Here is an 18,543-nt window from a genome sequence, read left to right as displayed (position 1 = left end):
TTTTTAACTGGATCTTTCCACAGTGCATCCCATGCTGGGTAGGGCGTGCTTTGAGCAGAAGTTAAGTGTCGCTTGAGCCTTTTTAAATATAGAGAAAACCCATATACGGCTGCCCTGAAAGCCTCGCATAGCTGCAGTCATAATACGCACCATTGCCAAGCCACTGGCCTCCGGAATCCTGAATCCTGCATCCTGCGCCCAGCGCCCTGCACCCATGCCCCCTGCGCCCTGCACCCATGCCCCCTGTCCCCTCCTTCTCCCCAAAGGACCATTGTCAATTGACAATGCCGCTGGCAGATGTGTTGATAGTTTCAAGGAGTGTTGAGAGGAGCAGGAGAAGGAGTTGCAGCAGGGGATTGGTATGGGTGGTGGCTCGGCTGCTTGGGCTGTTGCCAGTTGAATGCAAATATTAATAGCGCAAATTTTGTGCCGCACAACAAGGCTGAGAATATGTATGTATGCCAGGGCCAAAAGGAGCAAGTATGTATATGTGTGAGCCCTCTCTTATTTTACCATTTTAAATGCAGAAATTACAGCTCGAGTTTTTTCTTTTCAGTGTATTTATTTCGCTCAGCTCACGTTTGTTGCATACAAATCAAATTTATTTGCCACTTTGTTTACATTCACTCTTACACTAGCCTGGAATTGGTTTGTTTGTGTTTTTAATTTGAGTGCAGCAAACATTTTCGATTGATTTTGTTTCCCCGTGCTCATTTTTCTTATTTTTTTTTTATTTGTATCCACGATACACATGCACCGCGTGGAGAACCAATATTTGCTTTATCTCTAGAGAATGGGTATTTGGAAGAAGTGGGATGGAAGTGTGAGAACTCTATTAAATTGATTCGTGTTTTAATGGAATTGGGATACGGCGAGCGGGGCATGTTGTCTTAGCCATTAATTGAAAACGGCTGATTGCATAATGAACGCATGGACAGGGCCAGATTCATTTATTCACAAATAAGCAATGTGATTAAAAGCAATAAGCACATCATTCTATTGTTTTTTATTTTATTTTTTTTGTCCTCCTAAATGCACTTAATCCACTTAGTTCATTGCACTTAATGGCATCGGGTGAAGTATCCTTAATTATGCTCACTCAACCCCAGTTGCATTTCCCTTTCTATTTTATATTTCTCGTTTCACTCTGTGGGCAAATGAGCATTATTAAAGGGACCGAGCTGGTCAAGTGCAGGATAATGAAAATGCTTAATAAGGCGTTGGTGAGGAACAAATGTTGGCTCCTCCATAAAGTTTAATTAGAGAGACAGGCGGTTGACAGAGTCAGCATATGGAAATGAAATGAATTGCAAGGGTCACCAAGTCGATGGTGGACTTTATTAAAATTTTACTGTAGCATTCAGCTCCATATGTTGTCAACTAAGAAGTGCAGTAAGACCCATTAGACGGGTCTTTATTAAATCTAATCAAAAGTGGTAATAAAAGAATTAATTTTAAAACAAATCTATAGCCAGTAACTAATACAAGGAATTCGATTTACCTATTGCACTGAAAGGATAATAAATTATAACACATATCATTGCTTTATTGCATGTAGTTCAGTGTAATTCATTACCCGCTTCATTTAATTTCAGTCTAGAGCAACGCAATCAAATGGAAAACCATTGCCACACCTTGACTTGACCTATGGTGCGGTGATCTGATTAAATTTGGGCTACCCAATGCGATAATTATGACACCTCAACACACTCACATTCACTACATCCTTTTTAGGGTGGACCTTCTAGAGCAGAAGCTAATTATATTACATTTTCACAGCGTGTTTTCGTAATCATCTTACTACCCATTTTATTCGTTAACAATTAAGGTCCAGTTCATTTTATCTGTCACTACTATGGTCCACTTTATAGCTAACTTTCGAAGGACTCTGGCTAAGCTGAGCCAAGCAAGGGGTCGTTTGAATTATTGCGCAATCAGCGCATTAAATAATTAAGTGCTTAATTAAATAGGGATCCGAACACAGAACGAAGCGATCCAGAGGTAAGCAAGTAATTTTTCCTTTGTATTACATTTCTGTGGCCAGTCTATGCATACAAATCGGAAGGAAGGTTTTGGTCCTGAACCAGTTATTTGTCTTCATTTATCCATGCCCATCACGTGCAACCCCAAAACTCGTAATGAAAACTAAATGGGAGCGCCTTTGACTTGGCCTGTTGCATGCTGGGCATAATTAACTATTCGATTACCAAGGCAATTGTTGCACTTAGTTGTTACCGAGCTGATTGCGTTATTGAGTCCGAAAAGGATTAAAAGGATTAGAAACAAGAGTAATTGACTGAATACGTATTGGGCGAACTTAAAAGGTGAAATGTTTCTCCTTTAGATTTTCAGCCAAGAAATGTTCGTTTAAAGTATTAACTTCATTTTAAATTTACTGAGACAAAAAGCTTGCTATTTAAGCTCACCAAACTTGTTTCTTACTTCCGCTTTTCGACACCGCTTTAATATTAAATTAGCCTAGTTAGCTGTAAGTAAAAATAGGGATTCCTAATGAATCCATTAACAATCATTAGCCGAAACACACTCCCATTGCGAATAACTTCGGCAAGCCTTTAGCACATTTACTTCAATTAGTGAGGAGCCTGCATCACGCCTTCTCCCTGCCCCTTCGCCTTCCCCTTCCCCTTCCCCTTACCCGATCCTTGCCCAACCTCCCAGCGGGCTAAGAGCAGCCCAGCAGACATACCAAAACAAGGCTCTCTAGATACAGTTGTGTATGTTGTGTAATTACACAAATGCATTTATGTTTCATACTAAACAAGATACAATGTGCAGACGTTTTGTATTTGTGTAGCCATTCAGACGTAGAACAAAGCAACAAACGGATGCATGGCGAAATGGGGGAAAGTCGAAAGTAGTAAGGGGCTGGGTGTCGATGGGTGGCGTTGGGTTAAGTAAAAGTAGAAAAGTAAATGCATACTATACATACGGAAAAATCGCAAACAAATATGTGTATATGCCAGCACTTTACGAGCTATTCAAGCGCGTTCTTGCTTTCGGGTAAACATAAAAGTACCTCTTAGATTCATCCGATGAACTTAACAAATATTCATTACAAATGAATTCATTGAAAATAAATTTACAGCAGAATTATATAAAGTCTATAATCACTCCGATGAATTAGTCAGAATATGAACATGTATGAATTTAATATCCTTTAAAATGACTCAACTCCTTCACAATTATGGTATCTATTGTTTGAACCTCTATTCCATTTCGCACACATGTACATAATCTGCTCTTTTTTTTCAGATTTTACCGAATGTACCAGACTTTCCCGATTCAATGAATGGGTAGCGGGCATACAAACATAATCAGTGGCATTTCATTTGGCTGCATCAGCACAAAGCGAGTCGCAGCTCAGACTTAATTAAAATTTCATTGTGTGGCCCGGCTTTGACTGCTTCTGTTATTTCACGTTTCTGCGTATTTTTGTGCCCGTTCGTTCGCCCAGTGTCTAAATCCCATTCAGATTTCACCCTTCGTTTGCTGGCGCCATTGTTTTGGCAAAAATGCGTTTTAACTTGGCCCATGGCATTCGTAGGGCTAACTGTATGCGTGCGATATTGTTGAGAGCTGCACTTGAGACGGCGTTGACAAAAGTCAAGCTATTAACCTTGCCAAAAGCAGTCGACATTTGTGCAGTTTCGAAACTCTGACTTTCGCTTTCTACAACCAATTGTCTTTGTGCCGTAATTAGCAGCAGCAGTGGCAACTGCAGCAAAGTGGGCTACAATAATTTGCATGGAAAGCGTGGAGAGAAGAGAAGAGTTGAAAACTGCCTCGTAATTGCCGCTATTCGGGGGGCTAGCCGAAATGACTTGGGCCACTAATTTGCCAAATTGCTCAAATAATTGGCCAGCATGATGTATTTCATTTTAAATTAAACGTCACCGCTACCAAGCCAACATAGAACCATCGTGTTTCAGCCACAAGCCAACAGCAATTGGCAGCATTTTTCTGTATCCTTTCCATTTCAGCGGAGTGACGAGTCCTTACAAAGTTTGGTATAATTTATATATAAAATACATTTTATAAAAAATATATATATGCATTTTTTAGCAATCACAAAAGAAAAAAATAGTTACATCATTATTTTTACAGAACATAACTGCCTTTTTTAAATTTCTAAGTAATCAAATTTACTCTACAATATATAATTCAATAATAGAAAATTATTAATATTAAAAATGCGAATTTTTAAAGTCGTGCATACATCACTGAAAACATAATTCAGCTATATATTTATTATATATATTTTTTACTTCATGTCCCGCAGGGCCATCAATTTTAGCACTAAAGAGTGTTCATGGCTTAGTATATTGTTAAGTGAAAAAATTTTGTGTTTCCGCTCAGTTTTTCAATGCTTTGTGGCTCACTTTTTGCGATGTATTTTCCCCCTTTACTTTGCTTGCACACATAATTTGGCCAATTAAGCGCGTTTATGTGAAAAAATTAACCAAGCTGGCAGTTAAATTGCCTTGGATTTAAAGAGAATCGCCATAAAAGGAGCACATAGAACATGTTCTTTTATAAAATCAATAATAATAATACGAAAAAATTTCCCAATGGCTGAGTGGAATTTTTATGCCTTGAAGGACGTCATCGATATAGATATAAATTCCTGAAGATTTTATAGCCAGTTGATTTGCTTGCTTTTTTCCAGCCTAAGGATCTTGTGCCTTTTGTGTCAACGTCATTATGTGTAATCATTTATCATCGATTGGACTCGAGTGGATGTGGATTCGTTGACGATGAAGTAAAGCGCCATGATGGAGCACATATTTCAGTTCACTTCCAATTAAGGTCATCGATTTCGTAACGAGTTCGATTTAAGTTCCGAAACAAAAAACTAAATTTAATCACTAAAATTTCGCCGGGCTCACTGGACTCTTATATATATCTATATTTTCTCAGTGAGGAAGCAGCCAGCTAAACTTTCTCGATTTGACAAACTGCACGACTTACGCCCACCGAAATCGATCAAATGAAAATGATTGATTGACATATCATTTCATTCCGACAACAACTGATTTGACAGCCGGTTATGTGCGAATTTGAAAAGCGCATTGAGGACAACATATGTATATGGGCAAATCGTCAACCAATTAGTCTTAAAAAGTCGTTGAAGTTTAGCAGGATTTGCGAACTTGTGATTGGGTTATTGACTTATGACATGGAGTGCTCTCATTTCCATGGGCACTCGTAGTCACCCCGCAAGTTGTGCACATTATTTGCATTCGCAGTCGGATGTTTTAAGTGCTGTCAGCTCACCGAACGGAATGCTAATTTAAGCTAGAAATATTTCTCTAGGAGACTATCATGAGTTTGCCTAGACTAATTTCAACTCAAAAATATACCCACAAAAGTACACTGTAAAAAGTCAGAAACAATAAGGGTAAATAAGTAAATATTACTGTAAGCTGAATGGCATACCTTTAGAATCGACTCTTATTACTTTTTGGCATACATGTTTAAGAAATAGGTAAATGAATATACTTCTAATATTTAAATTGTCAATGATGCTCATTCATTTATTACTTTTTAATTAAACTCAATATGTATCTTCCAATATTGAGTTCCATTTCTATTGCTCAACTTTGGTAGTCGACTTTTTCATCAGTAAATAGTAAATATTTGGAACATATTTTAGCAGCTTGAAATGGCTTTGTTTCGGCTTGCTTGGAATTTTTCCATATCAGAAATTGAAATGGCCATTTCCCAACCCATTTGAATTTTCGTTTGCACTTTGAATTTTTCACTAGATGTTCACCTTTTGATCTCAGTCGCAAATAAAACTTGCTGGAATTTCCCTAAACTATTTGCAAGAAAGATATTTTTGCGCATTTCGCATGCTCGTGTCTCATTGTGTCCAAATTGAATTTTGCGGCCAACTTTGTGTTCTGGCCTTTGTTTGAAAGCTTTTGTGGTCAAATTGATATGTCAGTGACCTGGACCCATATCAAAATGAAGTTCGACACGCGTCGTTGACCAAGTCGGAAAAGTTGGGGAAGGCAAATTAGTTTCTAAGATGGTAAAAGTAAAAATTCTACCAGGATTATTAATAATTTGGCAGGCTTAGCTTGACTTAGTGCGTTTTGTCCCAACTTAATTAGCAATTCATTTAGTTACAGCTGCAACCCTTTTCTAATGCGCCTTAATCCAAAATCCTTACACAATTTCCTTTTTCATTTAATGCCAAATCTTCAGTGTCCTTCAAGCCAAATAAAAGCGGCCAAAGAAGAGAACAAAAAATGAACTCGTGGGCTGGCTAAAAAGTTTAAATTGAAGTACTTGGGCACAGTTCAAAACTTTTTCCCCCCAAATTGCTCGACAGCTCAGTTCTCTTAACGAATATTACAACAAAATCATCTCAAAATGTCCACGATTTTTGGGTCCAATTTTCAGTTGGCTTTTGCTGCTTTCAGTTTCATTTGGCTCCTGAACAAAAAAGCTTGACAACTTTGTGCCAGTTCAAAGTGCAAAATAAATGCACGAAACAGAACTTTCTCTGCTATTTTCAGCTCATTTGGATGCTACTTGGACGAGTTTCCGATTTTAATCTTAGTTATATTAAGCAGCTTTTTATATGCAGAACTCTGCACTTTGATGCCATTTGGCAAAACATAATTGTAATTGTAAAGTGAATGAAAAACAAAACTAACAGTAGCTTTTAAAACTACACATATTTACAATTAACCAACTTCACAGTTATATACGAATTTTTGTTATCCTATTTAATTGTCTTAATTTGTATACACGTAAATAACTTTATTCATTTCAATCCTTTCGTTGTCATTAAAGCAGCTGTATAAGTTTGCTCGTATTTTTGTTGACTTAACTCAAAACAAATCCAGTAATACTCAATTGGCTGGCATAACTTTTTTAATCGTGGTTAACCTTGGCATGTAGTGAGTACCGGTTACAGCCTTCGAAAGGTCAAACAGTTCAGCGATTTACCGCAGAGTTTTCGCCTTCTCTCAATTAATTAAAAATGCATTTCAATTCCAGCACTGACCTGGCCCTGACTGCCTGAAAGTAACATCCCACGATTCCAGCTTGGCAGGATTGTGGGAAGTAAGCTGTGAAATTGAAGCGAATCCTTGATGGACGGATGCTGATGCCGGTTAACCCTTGAGCATCCAGCCAAGGCGTTAACAAGTAGTAATTAATCAAGCTCCGAAGTCTGCCACAGCACAAGATAATGAAATGGTCTGCTTTCTCCAAAGTCAGCCAAGTGAAAGTTGTGAGAAAAGCAAAAAGAATTCCGGGGTTCATGCAAAGAAAGAAACCCACTTGAAACTTGAAAACTTAAAGAAACGCAGAATTTCCCTTTGTAAGAAAGTAAATACCATAAAATTAGTAAAGTAATTTTTTAAGGAAATTATATAATAAATATAATATTTATGATGTTTACTGCAGGAGCATACTAAAAAAAATGAAATGAAAAAAATCTTTACCAAATTTATTGTAACGCAATTGTATTGGAAGTTCTATAAAATTTGTGCTCCTTTCAACCAAATGTGTCCTTATCCGTATACATAATTTAATGCAAACTTTATGGTTTTCGCTTTAAGTGGGATGTAAAACGCCCAGATTCGTTGGCTGCATTTATTGTAAAGCTCTGGCTGGGTAAACAAACGACAATGCATCACGTCAACACGACTGTAGTTTGCGCCTCGGCATTAAACAAATTTTATTTGCGAACACACATATCGAGATGCGAGATGCGAAAGTTTTTGCCTTGTCCCGAGGCTATGGTAAAAATGGTGCGGAGGTTTGGATGGGAATGGGAAAAACTGCATGTTTGCGATTTTCATCGTCTACAAGTTTATTCAGTACTGGCAACAGCATCTGTATCAGCCGCCACTTTCCCCGCATTTTCTCCGGAAAAACCGTGCTCCTGATCTCAGTGGGGCATCGGTTGGGGAGGATGGGAAAGCCGGCTCTGTGTGCTGGCATCCGGGGATACTTAAGTCAAATAGTCGAACTGTCAAGCAGCATGCCGATATATGTTTTAGCGTTGACTTGGCTCACTTACTTTAATGATTTTATCTGTCAGTCTGCAGTGCACTTTTCCGTACGACAGGGCGTATGCTCAATTTTTGCACTGCGATTGAAATGAATCGAGTCTTCCGCTCTGCGCACATGTGCCATTTCGCCCAGAGCTGCTATCACATTGCCCTCGTTATTTATTTATTAAATTTTTGCGATACCCTCGCCGGCAAGCCAATTGACATTTCACATTTATTACCCACTTGTTTCGCTCAGTTTTATGAAAAAATGAAATTTCCCCAAAACATCACGAAAATACATTCATGTTGTTACCAACACAGCACCACAAACGTTTATGAATAGCAAAAATTATTCACGCTTTCATCCGCCATATATATATATATATATATATATGAATCAAGAGAAGTGGCTGAGAATTTCGGAGTGAATTTTAAAATGTTTTGCATTTTGTGAAAGCAGGCTAATTGGATAAAATCCATTAATTATATTTGCCATTCGCAGGCAAAAAGTTTTGCCTGATTGCTAAATCCTTAAACAGCTGAGTTAAAATTTCATTGCTAAGAAACACACATTAAATGTTGACGTGCCACCACGGAAAAAATTTCCGCCATTCTTTTTTCCTTCACTAAATATAAACATAAGGCAAAACATGAGAAACAAAACATTTTGTTGTGCGTCTCACGCTTTGCAAATAAAAGAGCTGCCAATAAAATGCCACAGCCAGAAACGTGTGTATATGATTTTTATATCACACGGAGTGGGTTGTTTCAGTTCGCACTTCCAGCCATATAGATATATACATACATATGTATCTGTATTATCTCGACGATCACGTGCTGTGCAGTTTGTCGGGACTCAGAATATAGGAAACAGTAACTGTCATCCTGATGGCGAGTGTAAAAATGTCTAAACACAATGAAGGCCGACACAGTGACAGCAACTTTGTAACCATACGAGTATAGCAGCAACAATATGCGAAAAGTGTAAGAATAAGTTAAAAGGAAAATGTTGGGTAAATCAGTAAAAATCGGAAACAAAAAGGGATTGAGATGGTGCAAAGGCCGGGGAAAAAGAATCATTTTGAATCATTCATGTGCTGTTTGGGCGTTGGTTAAATAGAAATTAACCTTATATGCAATATATTGGTTTGATGATATTTTTAAAGAAATATTAACGCATCCATGTTCTACATTCTGTCATTCATTAGCATTCCAAATTTTTAATTATTTCAACGAAAAATGTGTGTTTTGCCTTATGTTTGTCGAATTTCAACGTAATAATTACTTTTTGTTTATATTTACCACCTTTCCCACTCAGTTTTGCTCAATGAATCATGCTGGTAATAATTTGCACAATTATACAATCAATATTCCAATAAACACGTTTATTTATGCAAAAGAATTTTTTTTTTGGACGCCTAGAAATGCCCCAATTATTTTTTGTAACACTTTTCATTTGTGCAATTTTGGTTTAATATACATTTAGTTCTGCCACTTCAAATGACGGTAGAATTTTGAAATGTATATGTTAGGAATGTTTGCCACAATTAAGCAGTGGAATTATGTAGCATTGAAATAATTAATGAAGTTAATTACATATATAAATGTTTTAGTGCATAGTTAGGCGGCTTTAAAAGGCAAAATCCGTTTACAGGGAACAATTATGTCTTCTACTTGATAACTAACATCTCTAATTAATCACAATTAAAATGTATGATGTGCAAAAAATTTGTTGATTCAAATTATGCAATTTGCGGAATATTTTAGTTTATTTTAGTTTTGCATTATTTCGCTCCCTTTTTTTGCCTGGAAAATGAAAAATGTATAATTTAAACAGGGGTAATAGAATAATTAAGCGTTCGCAAAATAAACATGTTCGGAACAAATGATATCAATTTGGGTTGGCATGGGATTTGAACGCCCTGCTACCAGGTGCCTTTTCGCCCCATTCGACTCCCCATGCTGGCAATATTTATTTAACATTACGTATACGCCAGGGTGTGCAAATTGAAAACCCTAAGTGCGTCATGAGTTATATTGGGCGGGACTGGAGAGAGTGTCTCCATAGTTGCGACATAATGACGCCAACAAATCAGCGACAAATGCATGGGCGGTGCACAAACTCACCCATTGCAATAACAAATATTGGTTGCTGGCACAATTTCAATTCTCCCCCTATATTTACACAAAGTCATTGTCGCCCTCGCTGAGGGTTTGGAAGAAGTCAAGCCCTCCTTATTGCACCAGCAATGTGTGTGTGCGGCAAAACTTTAGTTGAGTTTCGGCTAAGTTATTCGAAATTTTAGTAATTGATATGGATGGCTAACGATCTCCGAAATTCAAGCACAATCGACTTGGGAGCCGTTGGATTTGGTCTCGCAAATGACTGTTAATTCGCAAACACGCCCGGCATTTTCAAACATCCAGCAGACCAAATCATTTGCAGCCGTCGTTTGCTTGTCTGATTGAGTCGGAACTTCCAGAAGGAGGACACAAGCACTGGCATGTCCTGGCATCCAGCTATGCCGGATGCAGATCCACTTTTCAAAATAAATTAATCGCTATAATTGAAGGTTTAGAAAAATAATTTAATGCTTTCAAGGAATAATGAAATCTAATAAAATGAAAGTTGAATAATCTATTAATTTTGTTTGAAAAAAAAACTATAGTCATTAACACAAAATTTATGAGCCACAAACGACCAAGCCATTACATGGCTGTTTCAATAAAACATAAGTTACTAATTTAAGGATTATCTAAAGAAATTTTCTTTTAGTGCACTTGCAATTGTGCCCTACAAACAACACCAATGGCCACCACAACAGGAGCTATCTGCATTTCTGAGGGGATGTATGTACATATATACGCACTGAGCCAGGAATCCACATTTCGCAATCGTAACCAATTTTTGTGGCTTAGTATTCATGGGAAGTTGGTGGCTGGCAGTGCATGCTCTCTGCTCATTGATCGCACACACTGTACAAAAGTTTAGAAATAATTAGTAAACTTTTAATTGGAAACTAGTACGCAATGGCGAATCGATTCTCTGCCAAACGCTTCGGCCCACTCCATTGAGTGGCGGTCGATTTTGGATGTTGGCGTTGATTTTGAAGAGCTTTTCACTTCACTTCGAGAATATTTTGGTGCTCTTTGGATGTTGTTCCTTACTGGTCCGGCCATCCAAAAGCCCCGCCACCCGCTTTTGCCATTTTCTCCACTGTTTATTGCGTTGCATTTTTATTCCCATGAAATTTGTGGTTGGTTCTGCACAAATTTTTCAAGTCTTTGTGGCTTACAAGGATTTCCTAACGAAATATGCACTTCGTGCCTTGTTGGGTTAGCAGCACTAAAAGTTTTTATATGCCATACTTTAAGGGGGGGGCGGGGGATTTCCCAGCCAGTGTATATGTGTGAGTGTTTGTGAACGCTTGTAAATTAGCCGAGGCGAAAGCAAGTTCCATTTGCAATACTGTGCGTATACGTAATTTAACTGAAAGCCTTGGATTTGTATAGTTTTATTTCGGTGCCTTTACTTCTTTTAAACTGTTTGGTGCGAATTGTGGGTCAAAATAGTACAGTGTTTTCTAAGCTTTAAATTGAAGCTAACTAATTTTTGCAACTTTTGTATAAAAATTGTCATTTGATTGCAATACTTACTTCTTCAAGTTAAGTCTAATTGAGACAAAGAAGTATGTTGCAAGCTCTTAAAAACATTTCTGGATTCAATTCTTTGTCACCTGCCTGAAGTGAACTCCATTTCTTAAACAAACTCGAGTAATTTGATTGTCAGCAGCAATTCGATAAGAATTCATTATATTTTGCTTCTGATGGCAAATGAAAGCTGCACTTTAAATTTTAAAACTTAATTTGATTTTCAATGCAGTGCAGCCAGTACAGGATGAACAGTATCTACGAAAAGTGGGGAAAAAACGGGCAATGCACCTGTGATGCAGATTGTGAAACGAAGGGGTTAAGAGCAATGCAGGGTGTTAAGAACGATGAAGGGGATAAAAACGATGGAGACTAAGCCCAGACGGGGCTCCATATTAGCGGCACCAGCAACAACAACATCAATATCACCAGCCTCGTAGTCGCAATGCGATGTGCAACACTTGGTGGCACGAATTTACATATAGAATGGTATAGTAATCAGGCAAGTCAATCGACTTCATGATGACCTGCTACAAAATAGAAGTCAAGTTCATTGAACTGAAAAAAAAAATGTATTCTAAATTTTGTAGTTTATTTTATGTATATTTTTAAAAAGGTGCGAAGCGTCACTACGTGGAATCTGATAGACAGTTATTACTATTCTAATATTCCTTTTATTAGAGTAGTAATGGAAAAAACTATTTTAAATAGTAAGTATATTTATAGAACATGTTTTTATGATGTAAGTGCCAAGGGAACACTCTTTTTTAATGGGTATCGAAATTGCCAACTGCATTCACAACGCATTAGCGTGAATGTTCATAACCGTTGTCTGGCCTCCGATGCCTGTGAGGAAAGGCTTTAAGTCGTGGCGCGGGGTGCGTGGTGAACTTGGGGGGGGGGGGGTTGGCGTTGGGCTGGGTGGCGGTTGCAACTGGCAGCCTGGCCCTAATGCATACACCTCAAGGCTTAGTTCACAGAGTGCCGACGTTAACGTTTGCTATTTTTAACTCGTTTCGCCTGCAGTCTCCTCTTTATTTTTATTTTCCCGCTGCGCATTCCCGTATTTTCAAGCCCAGCGTGAAAATACCGCGCGCAGTAATGAAATGAAATGTAATTTGCATTTAAACACACTCAGCACTCCCACACCCACAGAAGCACACATACCTTTTCAGGTAAAGGGTGAAATTCAAGCACACACACACACACACACTGGAAAACAAAGGCTGGTGGTGGTGTGCGTGTCTGGCGATCCATTCACATTTTCCACCGCTAAGCCCACGTGCATTTTATTTTATTAAAATGGCTGAAATACATTTAAACTCGACATTTTATTTATTTTTAGCGACTTTAACCAGTAGTTCTACAGTGTTCACAGTTTCTCCCATTTTCACTGTGATTTCTGCATATTTTCGTGTTGGAATATTTTGTTATCTTCTTGATGTTTGTGTTAAGCAAATATTTTACAATTTAATTAATTGCAATGCTCTGACAAAGGTAGAGTTTTTTAAGTACAAATGATGCTTTGGCATTCCATGCCATTCATTGTTATACAAATGAAAATTTTTGGTTTTAAATTCCGGCAGAAATGTACAAACAATTTTAAAAATGCCATGCATTGAAACAATATGCCAAATACTTCTATTTTGTAAAGTAAATACTTGTACCTTCCGTATATCCTGTTGAACGTAATGAAGTTTAGATTTGATACGAGTAGTTATTATTTTTGTACAGCACAACTATTTTAGCTTACTATTTTGCTGTTAAATCATGTTAGAACACAACCTCATACCTTTAATTTGTATCGTGATTGAACTCATACCACAATTTTTTCACGCCAAGTTTCCAATAAATTTTTATTTATTTTCAAAAGGAAGTATTTCATTTCATTGGGTTTCAATATGCTTTCGAAATATTCGATGGGGGGCGGGGAATGAAAGGGACTTGTTTGTCTTGTTTTAATATTTACGGCTCCCTGTCCTGGCTGTTGCTGAACTGAAAACTATTATTTTTTAACGAACTAACGAATACGGTTGATTGAACATCAACAAAGCCAGAAAATCTTGCCAAGCGAACGAGCAACATGTTGCCTGGGAAAAATAACTATTTTATTCACTATGTAAGTGGATTACCATGGATAGTAGATGTATGTATATATGGGTCATATAGTACGCTTTGTTAGCGGGCGAGTCAAAATATTTGCCCTTTGCCTAAAACAACACACAATAAATCGCTTTTGTATGGTAAACTTAAAAAATAAAACGAGAGCTGGAGATGAAACAATACCAGAAATTGGCTAGTGTAAATACTAGATAAGCGGATTTAATTGAGATCTCACCAACCAGAATGCATTACGCTTTATTTGCATGGAGGTGGACGAAAGCCAACCAGCTGAAAAGAGTGGAAAAATTATAACGAACTACGTAGGATTGGTATTCATTCAATGTGGAATACAAGATGAAAGATATTTTTGAAAATAATAAACATTGTGCATCACAATTATTGCTTTAAAATAAAATATTCCATTTGATTTCCACTCTCTGGAATAAGATGACTGTGCATTTCGGGAGCTGTGTAATTTCACTGATATTTTACAGACCAGACTTTGAGTTTTCCGACAGCTGTTGCTTTGCAGCACGAATTTTGCGCTGCTCTGTACAATTTACTTCGGGGCCCCCCAAAATAAGTTGGCTATTTGTTTGCATAGTTTACTAGCCCGGTCAAGACACGCCCTGCCACGCCCCGATTGCCCGCCCAATATCGAAGGGAAGAGAACTGCAGGATTTTTGAGTTCCCCATCTCGCCATCTCTCTGGTGGGGTAATTTATGCAAGGAAAACCCTTCGGTCGTGGCCCCAGCATGCTTTTAATGCTATTTGCTTGCCATTTGGGCCAATAAATCATTTTGGCTCGCAGATAAGTAATTTTTTTTTTTTTTTAGCTCTCTTTTACAATGTTACCTTCTTCTTTTGGGCATTTTCTGCTGCCGTTCGCAAAGGTTTGCCTTGTGTGATTTTTTCCGGCTTTGCCTCGGACTTTTCCTTCATCTTCCGCCTGGCTCATGATTCATGACTGTGCCATTTCTGGGTTCGCACAATTGTTGCGGGAATCTGGAAAATCTGTATCGCACTGCCCTGGTTTTTCTTGTGCGTGAAGATATTGTGCTGCCACTGCCGCATTACGCGGGTTTTCCCCTCCCTCGATGGTTGTGCATTTATGCATTTATGCCAAAATTCATCATGCAAATTGGCCATGTGCGACTTTGGGTGCATCGTAAGCTAAAGTGCTTATAAAAGGAACGCTTAAAGCGAAACAACTTTGGATTATTAATGGGAACTGTATTAAATCTTAAAAACAATTCAAACAAGTTTGCCATAATTTATGAATATCGAGTATACCTTTGAAGGAAATCATGTATGAGAAAAGTAAAATCTTAATACTTTTACCATTCAGTTCTAAACCTCTTTAAAAAATCCATTCATTTGGTCTTTAAAAACTATTTTACAACCTAGTTAGGGCAGCCACTACCCTGATGAGTATGGAACTCCCTAACTAAACCTAATTTGATTGACTGCTTCTGAATTATATGCGTAATGCTTACCCAGACAAACTCTAGCCGTCTCCGACTTTGCCAAGAGTTCAACTGCCATAAATTTATTTGCCTGGTTTCTCCCACCTACCAAAAGATTATTGTTATACCCAGAACTGTTGCCCAAAGTTTCATACATATATGATTTACTTTGGCAGTTGGTTTAATGATGTCACTTGGTGGTTGGCTGCTCAATTCTGCCCGCCGGCAAAGGAGCATTATCATTAATGTATTCGTCTGCTCACAGTAGGCAATCAGGCGTCGTGTAGTTGCTAACACCTGTGTCTTTTGCGTCTAAAAACTAACGCCAAATATCGGCATCTACATTTCACAGAAGGTGGGTGGATGTATTTATAGGGAATGTTGGTGGGCGAGACACGAACAAAGTGAAAACCGCCCACATTAGTCGGCTTGATTGAAATTTACGCCCTGAAATGTGTGCCATGTTTACAATATTCCTGAATGGAGCAACATTAAGATATTGTTCGCTCAAGGTGTAACTATTTGAAATGCTCTTAACAAGGATATACCTTAGAATTTTGGGGACTGCTCTTGTTGAGTCTGTGAATTCTAAAGTGTTTTAGAATAATTGAAAATAGATTGTTTTCTTTTTAATCGCTTAGAGAATTCTTGAATGACTATGTATTTTGACATAAGAATAAGATTAAATATTGTAACATTATTGTGCTTGTAAACTTTGTCCTTCAGCAAAGTTGCTTTAAACGAGGTCGAACGTTTTTGTAGCACCTTATGTTTTCCAATATTATACCTTCCTCAAATCTCATAAACTTTTACTGCCACCACTTTTGATGTTCTGAAAGGCCAGTTCAACACTATTCTGGCAACATTTTATGAAAAACTTAATGTCAACTTGACATCAGTTACAACTGTTCAACTGTCAGCGAAACAAACGGAAACAAAGGCAAAATCCAAAGCAAGTTGACACCAAAAAAGGTGTGAAATTGTATATAGTTAATGTTGCGGCACAAAATGTTTACCCTTATTTATACGAAGGAATTTTTGGGGTTCCCTTCAGCATTCACTTTTTTTTTGATGGTTAAGAAATATTTTAAATGTTGGGTAATTAGTTTAATGGCAGGGATTTTGCTTAATTGGGACTGTATTCATAAGGGTCTGCTCTGAATATGTTGGCTTAAATTTGAGACGTTTTAAATATCCATCATAATTACCAAATCATTTTTTGCCATTTCCCTACCCATTTACCACTAATTCCAGCAACTTATTAAATGTTATTAATATTATGCGTGCTGTCGTTACGGTTTGTTGCTTTAACTGTTTTTTGTTTTTTTTTTGGTCCTGTTCTCCCTTTTGGTTTCTAGCCATATCCAGCTGGGCAGCAATTTCGTTTGTGCTTATTAATGAATGTTGTTATGTCTGGTCAGGGTTTGCCCATTTACTCCGAACCAATTTGTTGTGCCTTTCTCTTATTTATTACATTTGCCTTGTTGAGGTCAGTATTTGTTCGACTGGAGACTGGAGTGCTGCTTCCACGCCCTCATTCTATTTGAGTCTCATAAAAGCTAACAGCCCCGGGCATTAAGTGTGTTCTCATTTGGTCCCGGCCCTGAGCCTTAATTAATATGAATTAATTTTAGTGTTAATTGGAAGTGGTTGGGAATGGTTTACGCTCTCGATGCATGCGAATAATTCCTAGATTTCTGTCTGGGCCTTTACTTACATGAAATGAAAGTGTTGGCACTGCGAGAAAATGGGGCGAATGTATAAATACGTATAAAATTAATCATCTAAAGAAACAGAAAGTCAATATCACATATGTACTTAAAGAAAACTGAGTGTCCTTTTTTACCCTTAAAGAAAGTGTATGAGCAATTAAAGCTTTTTTACTGGCAAAAAAACGGTTTCCCTAAACATCAATCACCTTCAGCACCAACAGCCCTCAATTAGGATTTTTTGGCAAATAACACGTAATTAGCTTAGTTTGGAATACGATTCGAACATTATTCAGCAAAAAGGGGCTCAAGCAATTTTGTTAATGACTTAATTAGACAATTACTCAACTTTGCTTGTGGTTCACAAACGCAAATCCCTAAAAATGATGAAAATATATTTCTACAAGTGCAAAGAATTTATTATTGTAGCAACACTTGTCGTTTGTGCACATACTTTTACTTTCAACGAAATAAATAGAGAAAGATGTGTAAGTCTGATTTTCTGGGTGAATTTTTTGTTGCATGCAGTAATTAATATTAAGTATACGTCGTGTTTGACAGCTTTCAGTTGTTATCTCGCTAAAAGAGCCTCGAAAACGTCACGTAGATAAATAGAGCCACTAAGACCCGATGTCAAAGAGCAGCTAAATCAAATATCTCCCGCAACATTTTTAGTTTATTTTTTTTTATTTCGCCTATCTGGACTTTTGAAGGCCAAAAACCAGAAGGTGGACGGGAGTAAATAATAAATAAATATTTGGAAAACGTTTCGCTAACAGGACACGTACTGGGAATTAACCAGGGACAGGGGAGTGGGGATAAGAACGATGTTTTCTGCTAGAGCGGAAGCATCTGGCTGTGGCCACGACGTGCCCAAGTCTTTGTTGACTAAAGCTTAGACATGGCCCAAAACTTTTGGCTGGCCATTAAAGTTTAAAGATGAAGGCGACAGCTTGCAAAACCGCAGAGGATTTGACCCTGGCGAATATAATCCATCCTGGCCCCATTCCACACACACACACACATACTTTTAAACGATTTCCCTCCTCTGCTCTGCTGCTTCACTCAGGCCTGAGTAACCACAATGGAGGTTTTTAGGGGTTGGCGGTTCTTGAGGCCCGCATAGATTTACAATCAGCTGGTATTCGGGCCTTATGCCACAAATCATAAAAACGCATCCACACACGAACATATGTCCGTGTTAGTTCATCATCCAGCGCCCTCCTGCGGCCATGTGGCCTGCGTATACGTGATATTTTATGGGTCACTTGCTTCGCCGTCGACCCTAAATCCCGGGAATGTCCTGGGAGCCGATTTCTAACGCAGCTCGCACTTCGTATTCCGCTGAGGCCGTAAAAATAACCGCTTCTTCTGCTCTTTTTCCCTCGGGAGTCTCGTATGAATTCGTGTAAGTGTAATCCTAGCCCAAACTGTATCTCATTACATTTGATTTACAGATAATCAGAGCTCGTAGATGGCGTCTCTGTGTTCTTAAACACTTTCTCTTGACGGTACTTACGTTGAATATTACCGCCTCAACAGGCATTGGTAGTCTGCTAACGTAAGCAACTAGTGGA

This window comes from Drosophila melanogaster, chromosome 3L (genome assembly GCF_000001215.4).
Source record: "Drosophila melanogaster chromosome 3L".
NCBI classification, from domain to species: domain Eukaryota; kingdom Metazoa; phylum Arthropoda; class Insecta; order Diptera; family Drosophilidae; genus Drosophila; species Drosophila melanogaster.
The sequence above is the reverse complement of the archived record's forward strand: the minus strand, read 5'-3'. Positions refer to the sequence as shown.